This window comes from Eschrichtius robustus, chromosome X, assembly GCF_028021215.1.
Source record: "Eschrichtius robustus isolate mEscRob2 chromosome X, mEscRob2.pri, whole genome shotgun sequence".
Taxonomy (NCBI): domain Eukaryota; kingdom Metazoa; phylum Chordata; class Mammalia; order Artiodactyla; family Eschrichtiidae; genus Eschrichtius; species Eschrichtius robustus.
Window position 1 is genome coordinate 31,500,981 of NC_090845.1, and position 9,050 is coordinate 31,510,030.

General features: G+C 34.7%; 1 pseudogene; it reads left to right on the plus strand.

Moving 5' to 3' along the window:
* The first annotated feature begins 733 nt into the window (after positions 1 to 733).
* Positions 734 to 1,354, plus strand: LOC137756259 (lysosome-associated membrane glycoprotein 1 pseudogene; annotated as a pseudogene).
* Positions 1,355 to 9,050: the final 7,696 nt, after the last annotated feature.

A 9,050-nucleotide genomic window follows, 5' to 3' on the forward strand; every position in this document is an offset into this window, starting at 1 on the left:
CTAACTTCCAAATGTAGGCGGATACACGAGAGATCCTGGCAGATGGTGGAGGTGCAGTGGAAACCCACCTGGGCCTCCTGTTCCAACCCTTCCTGCCCCTGGCAGCCCTGGGTGGTATTTGGAGGGGGTAACTGCTCATGCTGCTGCTTTCATGACCGAGGCACAGTACATCTGCAGCGTTTAAGATGAAAAGCGGTTACTGAGCATCTTGCACAATGGACGACTTCTCAAGCTGCTTTCTCGAGGAAATATTACACAAAATTGATGACAAAAATGTGACCTTTAATCTACCACCTAATGCAGAAGTACTGAATAGTAGCCGCTGTGGTTAAGAGAAAGCTTCTGACGCGAGTACAGTGACTGCTTTTGAAGGATATACACTGACCTTCGATTCCATAAGGAATGCAACACCTTACAGTGTCCAACTGTTCGGTTTTGGTTGTAACTTGTCAGACACAACTATTTCTCCCAGTACAAGGGCAAAAGGAATCAAGATTGTGGAATCTATACCTGACATCAAGGCAGACATAGATGAAAAATAGAGGCATGTCAGAGGCAACCAGATACACACAAATAATGTAACTATTAAACTCTGTGAAGGAACTATCCAGGAATACCTTTCAAATAACTTCAACAAGGAAGAAATACTCTGTAAGCAGAGACTTTCCCAGTAACAGCCCCAAGGCCCAAGCCTACCACTTCCCCAGAAAGTCCACCTGCTTAGAAGTACACTATGTATCACACAAATGGCACTGGTCTGCTTATAGCATGGGCTGACGAATGATTATCACCTATGAGAAAAGCTATAAGGCAGCTGTGACAAGGACATTTAATATCAATCCAAATAAAGCCACTGAGCTATAATTCTCATTTAGTGACACTGGAACTCCTCAGCGAAACTGTGACTCCTCTTGTCTTCAGTGTTGGAATAGATGCAACTTCTAGCCTGTTTTTCCTACAAGGAATCCAGTTAAATCCAACTCCATATGGCATCAGAAATTCCACTTTTAAAGCTTCCAATGGCGCACTGAGAGTCTTCTAGCCACCACTGGCAATTTCCCTAAGCGCAACCCTGAGGAAAATGTTCAAGTCACAAATGCACCTTCCGTCAACATTTTCAAAGTTTGGATGGGTCCAGGCTTTCAAGTTTGAAGGTAACAAGTTTGGATCTGTTGAAAAACGTTACTGAAATGGAAATACCATGCTGAGTTCTGTTGCCATTGGGGGTGCCCTTTCAGGAAATGCCCTCTTTGTCCTAATTGCTTACCTCATTGGCATGAACAGAAGTCATGAAATTACTTTCCACCACTATATATCAACAGCAATTGCAAGAGGTTATATTCATTTTCCCTGAGTTAAATTAGTATTGAAATGGAGATGTACTTTCTTGTAAACTTTTTTTTTTAACCAAGTCTGCTTTATCAAATATGAAGTTCATCTTGCAACGTTTACTATACACGAAAGGTTAACTGTTGAAATAGTGGTGTTAGTGTTGCTAACTGGTTAAATATTAACATTTACCAAAGTAGAACTCTAAGGTAAGGATAAGAGCGCTTTTCTAAATTGGCACTGGCTCCTTTATCATTTAATGTTTTTAAGATCTTGGCATTTGCTTTCTTCATTCTCTATTCTGATTTAGGCCTTATGAAGCCAAAGCCTTGGGTTTTAACACTTATAACTGATGAAGGATAGTTAATGGCTATACTGACACAATTAAGAGATTCAAAACAATAGAAGAAAGAAAAATCTAAAACAAAAGTACTCCAAAACATGAAAATTTCAAATGCTTAAGCTAAGCTTTAAAAATCAGGAGAGGCATGACTCATAGAGGGATGAACAGCACAAAATTCAAGTATTACAGAGTCAACTGGACTTATCCTTTGGCATTTTTATATTCTGCCACTTAAAAACTGGCACTTTTAACTAAAATACTAAAAAAAAATCGGTACTATTTTTACTTACTATGTATTTCGTAAAGCGATTTTCAGTCTTCTGTTTCAAGTTCAGGGTGATCCTGTTTCTGTACTTGTATATAATATGGGTTTCATTGTACTGCTTTATCCACTTAAAGCTGGGTTGTGACCGTACACTTAAAGGATCAGTTCATATGCAATTCATTGTTTGTAATAATGCTGACAGAATTCTCTTGCTTGTTTGTGTGGAAACCACAACAACAGTGAATGGGAATCACCACTGATCTACGGGCCAGGCATTGTACAGTGAAATTTACATCTATTATCTTTGGTTATTTATTTGTACTCTAATTATGCTTCTTACCATTTTAGAGATAAAGAGTAACTTACACATGGTTATAGGATGAACTGAGATTGAATTCCTATCTTACTGACCTTAATGTTCAATATGTAGGTTTCTGCCACTCTGTACACTGCCTCTTTTGGCACCAGGAAACAATTTTAAATAAATATATTTCCATTTTTTCAAATATATACCTAACTGTTCCTAGGTTAATACAGTTTCTATTCTCTTGGCCTGCCACAGGACTGGTTTCTCAGAGTGAAAAGCCCTCCGCTAAGCCCCTGCTAAGACAAAGTCCATGACAGACACCTCCTACGGCTCCATCATCCACAGGACCATTTCTACTCATCTACAGAATCTTTCCTCTTTGCCATGTGCCTCAGGCCCAATAGTGATCGCACTCTACTTCAGTAGCATTTTCCTAGGCATTCTGAGCACTGTATGTCTTACTGCCCTGCTGACTGAGCTCTGGCTTGCTGCCTATTTCACCTCCCTACCCTCCTCCAAATATTTTGTTTCTAGTGGAAGCAGAAATGGTATGACAGCAAAGCAAAGAGGCCCCGGTGACAAGTATGTCCCCAAAAGCTACAGGATTTTCTGTGTGACAGTCGACAATTCCAAAAAAAAAAAAAAGGTTCTTTTTGTTAAAAAGAGGCATTTTAAAACTAAAAATGATGTCAATTTTATTTTATTTTATTACTCATCAATGTCTATTCTTCAGACTATATAGGCTGAAGAACTATGCCACTTAGGACCCTTCACTAATATATGGTGAAGGCAAGGCTAATTAATGATACAAGTGCCTATTCTCAGCCTGCCTGCCTACCTATCAATTGATATATCATCATCTTTTTCTCTCATTTCTTCTGTAATACTACAGTGTTAGGGGCAATGGTGGCAAACAGAGTTGAGAGATCAGACTAGCATTTATGGTAATAATTGGTTTTGTCATTGAAGGATGGTTTATTCCATTTCTAAAATTTACTAGTACACAACTGAGCTCTTTTTCTCTAAGTAAGTGAGACAAAGAAACAGAAATATGGTATGATATTGCTTATATGTGGAATCTAAAAAAAATGATACAAATGAACTTAATTACAAAACAGAAACAGACACACAGGCTTAGAGAAGGTGCTTATGGTTACCAGGGGTAAGGGTGAAGGGGAGGGATAGTTAGGGAGTTTTGGATTGACATGTACACACTGCTATATTTAAAATAGATAACCAACAAGGACCTACTATATAGTACTGGGAACTTTGCTCAATATTATGTAATGACCAAAATGGGAAAATGATTTGAAAAAGAATAGATACATGTATATGTATAACTGAATCACTTTGCTGTACACCTGAAACTAACACAACATTGTTATTCAACTATACTCCAATATAAAATAAAAAGTTTAAAGATAATCTGCAAAAAAAAGAATAAGAAAAATAAAAAAATATATTTTACCTTCAAAAAAAACTTGATTTAAAAGTTTCTGAGTAACAAGGAAAAAGAGAAAGAAATCACTTGCCTGAAGGAATAAATGTTTTCATCTTACAGTGCTTTAAAAAGCACAACTTGGAAAGAGACATGAAGATAAGCACAGGTCTTTGCAACAAATTGTGTTGGGAAGATGATATACACATGCAAAAGAATGAAGTTGAACCCTTACTATACATCATATACAAAAATTAACTCAAAGTTGATCAAAGACATAAATGTAAGAGTGAAAAGCCATAAAACTTAGAAAACATAGGGGAAAAGCTTCATGGCATTGGATTTAGCAATAATTTTTGAAAATGACACCAAAAACACAAGTAACCACAAAAAAAAGAGTCAAAATTAAAATATTTATTCATCAAAGGACACTACCAACAAAGTGAAAAGGTAACTCACACAATGGGAGAAAATACTTGCAAGTCACCTATCAAATAATTTCCAAAATACTCCAATGAGTCAACAACAACAACAAACAAGCAAACAGCATAATTTGAAAATGTTCAAAGGGCTTGAAGATATTTCTCCAAAGAAAATATACAGATAGCCAATAAGCACATGAAAAGATATTCAATATCACTAGTTATTAAAAAAGTGAAAATCAAAACTACAATCAAATGCCACTTCACACCCTTTAAGATGGTTAGTAGGATGGATGGAGATTTGTGTATATATATATATATATATATATATATATATATATATATATATATATAAAACAATTGCTGATAGGGATATGGAGAGATTGGTACCCTTGTACCCTGCTGGTAAGAATGTAAAATGGTATAGCCATATGGACAATAGTTTGGTAGTTCCTCAAAAAAATTAAACCTAGAAATTAACATATGATTCAACAATTTCACTTTTAGATATATACCTAAAAGAATTGAAAGCAAAAACCTGAATAGATATTTGAATACTCTTGTTCCTAGCAGCATTATTCACAAAAGCCAAAAGGTGGAAGCAACCTAAGTGTCCATCAATGGATGAATGGATAAACGAAAAGTGGTATATACAAACAATGGAATATTATTCAGCCTGAAAAGGAAGAAAATTCTGTCCCACATCATAACATGGATGAACCTCAAAGCATTATGCTAACTGAAATAAGCCAGTTGCAAAAAGGCAAACATTGTATGATTCTGCTTATATGAAGCACCTAGGGTACTCAAATTCATAGAGACAGAAAGTAGAATGGTGGTTGCCAGGGTCTAAGGGGAGGGGGTAAACAGAAATTATTATTTAATGGGTAGAGTTTTAGTTTGGTAACATGAAAAGGTCTGGAGATGGATGGTGATGATGGTTTATTTAATATATTTATATCACTGAATATTCACTTAAAAATGATTAAAATAGCAAATTTTATATTAGGTACACTTTACCACAATAAAAAGATAAGCATAAAATTGATATTTAAATACTAAAATACTATATTTTAAATACTTGGCCCACATATGAACAAGCAAAAACACTGGAATATACAGTACTTTGGATGACTTTAAAGCCAAGATTAGCAAAAGTCAACTAACTGACACTGAAAACAAGTTATAATTTAACAACATTCAGACATGTGTCAAGATATAATTTTATATATATATATATATATATATATATATATATATATGTCACTAATAGTTAATTGCAAACATAATCATTCAGGAATGAGTCAAAAATTTTCTTCTGAGTGGTAATGAGATTTGTGATGGAGGCCAGTCTCATCTTCCTGCTCAGACACACGTATAGGAAATTAATGAACTTAATTTCCGAAAACATAAAAATCAGTGTACAGGTAGGGAATCAGCACAGAATGTAAGAGAAGAAAGGGGAAGAGATAGAAATAAGGAGGAAAAAGCAAAAAAGAGAGAGGAAGAAAGGCGAAGGATGGAGAGAGAGGGAGTGAGAGTGAGAGAGAGAGAGAAAGAGAGAGAGGAGTAAGAAGGCACAGTGTCAAGTCACCATTATATATATTTTTGCTTTGCAACTAAAGTCCTTTCACTCTTTACTGGAGGGCAAAATTATTTCATCTCCTGTTGTAGTTCATGAACCTAAAATTGCAACAGTGCTCACAAATCAATTCTGATGATAACAATGTTTTGTGACACTTTAATCAGATCAATGTAATTAAATTTTCCAAGTCATTAAATCACCTTTTACGAAGTATATTACTTTTATTTCAATTATTAATTCAATTTAATGAATATTTCAAGCTCTCTTTCCTCTATCTTTCCCTAAGCTATCATATGTGCTTCCTTATACCTCACCACTTCTGTTTAATTTGCAAAGAGTAACAGATTCAGGACATAAAGGCAGTAAACAAATAAGTGGAATTCAACACATCTTGAAATGTGTCCAGGAAGAATGATCATATTAATGGAACAGATCTTGGAAAATATTTAAGACTAGAACGTACATGGATATATAATGCCAACAATAAATAACATAAGTGTTTCTTCTGGTTTCATGCATTCTGACAATGAAACTAAAATTTAATATTATAAATTTCAAATGTCCAAACAGGAAGAACAAGATAGGGAAGAAGAGGCAGAAACAGCAGGGATTGTTGCCACTATTCCCCGTAAGATTTACTAGAAGAAATGAGAGGAGATTTTCCAAAGATAAACACAGAATGATAAAGGTACTTTTAAAGGTAACACCAAATCCAGAAACCATAAAAATATTGATATATTCAGATATATAAATAAACTATACCATTTTGTAGGATAAAATCCACCACAAGCAAAGGCAAAAAGATTAAAGGGAAAAATTCTATTCTCAGGAATGTAAATTGGTACAACCACTATGAAAACAATATGGAAGTTCCTCAAAAAATTAAAGAGAACAACCATATGATCCAGTAATTCCACTTCTGGGTATTTTTCCAAAGAAAATGAAAACACTAATTTGAAAAGATACATGCACAGTTATGTTCACTGCAGTATTATTTACAATAGCCAAGAGAAAGAAGCAACCTAAGTGTCCATCAATAGATGAATGGATAAAGAAGATGTGGTACATACCTACAATAGAATACTAGTTAGCCATTAAAAAAAAAAAAGGAAATGTTGCCATTTGCAACAACATGGGTGGACCTAGGGGGTATTATGCTAAGTGCAATAAGCCAGACAGGGAAAGACAAATACCATATGATTTCACTTCTATATGGAATCTATAAAACAAATGAACAAACATAACCAAATAAAAACAGAGGAGGTGGTTGCCAGAGGGGAGGGGAGTAGGGTAATCTGGAAAATAGGTGAATGGGATTAGAAGACATAAACTTCGGTTATAAAACAAATAAGTAATGGGGATGTAATGTACAGCATAAGGAATATAGCCAATAATATTCTAATAACTTTGTATGGTGACAGATGATAACTAGACTTATTGTGGTGATCATTTCATAATGTATAAAAAAACTAAATCACCATGTTGTACACCTGAAACTAATACTGTATGCCAATTATACTTCAATAAAAATATATTTTTAACTCACTTGTGGCAAATTTATAATTTTCCCCCATAGTCAGTATGGCCCTATTCTGTAATATTAGTTTCACTGTGCACAAGGCTGCTAATCTCAAGGCTTTATTTCCCAGATTCCTGAGCGTCAAGATATGGCCTTAATCAAAGTTCTGGCCAGTAGGGTTTGACTGACAGTGAGGCATATTACTTTTGATTCTACCCTTAAAAAAAACTGTGGGTAGGCTCCACTGGACCTCTCCATTCTTCTTGATCTCTGGGGATAGTTTAAGAACAAGAGCTGTCACCTTGGGCCCACAAGTGGAAGCCATATGTTGATCTGTGGACTCTGTGTCTCTAGTAGAATCATGAGAGTAAAAAAATACTTCTACTTCATTTAAACTAAACTTTATTTTGGAGTATTTTTGATACAGTAATGTAAGCTGTCTCCTAATAACACATTATTTCACAAAGTAATAATTTCCCTATTGTATGAGTATCTCCTTCAACAACAACAATAACAAAAACCCACAAGATTGTACAAGAGAAAACTTAGAAAAGAAAATGTTTCCCAGGAAAGGAAATAAAAATAGATCTTTAACATATGAAGAGTTGCTAAAACTCTTCTTTTTTTTTTAATTAAAAAAACTTTTTAAAAAATTTATTTTATTTATTTATTTTTGGCTGTGTTGGGTCTTCGTTTCTGTGCGCGGGCTTTCTCTGGTTGCAGCGAGCGGGGGCTACTCTTCATTGTGGTGCGTGGGCTTCTCATTGCAGTGGCTTCTCTTGTTGTGGAGCACGGGCTCTAGGCGCGTGGGCTTCAGTAGTTGTGCCTCACAGGTTCTAGAGCGCAGGCTCAGTAGTTGTGGTGTGCAGGCTTAGTTGCTCTGCAGCATGTGGGATCTTCCTGGACCAGGGATTGAACCCGTGTCCCCTGCACTGGCAGGCAGATTCTTAACCACTGCACGACCAAGGAGGCCCACTAAAACTCTTAAATCTCATAAAAGTAAGGAATGAAAATTGAGCTTCTATTAAAAGGGCATTTTCAACTATCAGACTGGCAAGGATCTGAAAGCTTGGCGACACGCTATGTTCACGAGCATAAGGAGAAAAAGGTACTCTCATGTATTACTGACCGGAGCATAAAAGTATAAAATGCTTACACACTCTTTGAACTAGTAAATTCACTTCCATGAATTCACTGTATAAATACACATGCAGAAATGTGAAATGGTGTAAGTAAAAGGTAATTTATTTCATCATTGTTTGTATTAGCAAAAAATCAGAAGTGACCTAAATATCCACTGGTAAGAGATTGGTTAAATAAATTATGGTATGTTTAGACAATGAAATACAGTACTATCACGAGAAAGATTGAAGGAATTCCTGATGGACTGATACAGAATTATCTACAAGATACATTTTAAGTGAAAAGAAAAAGTGCAGAACAGTATATATACTATAGTCTAGCATTCATGTAAAGTGAGGAAAAATATTCAATATTAATTTAGAATTAATTATATAGTCTGAATACTTCTATACTGGTAAAAAAATAGGGAAAAAACTGGTAACCTTGTTTACCTCTGAGGACAGGAATAGAAGGAGCCATATCAACTATTTGTAACTTTATTTTTTAAAACATATTATTTATTTAAAAATTTAAAAAATCATACAAGTAATATAATTCTATTAATTTTTTTCTATTTTTAATATTTGTAACTTTATTTTTTAAAACATATTATTTATTTAAAAATTTAAAAAATCATACAAGTAATATAATTCTATTAATTTTTTTCTATTTTTAATATAATCAAAACTTGGTACCATAGAACCAACACTAATATATTCC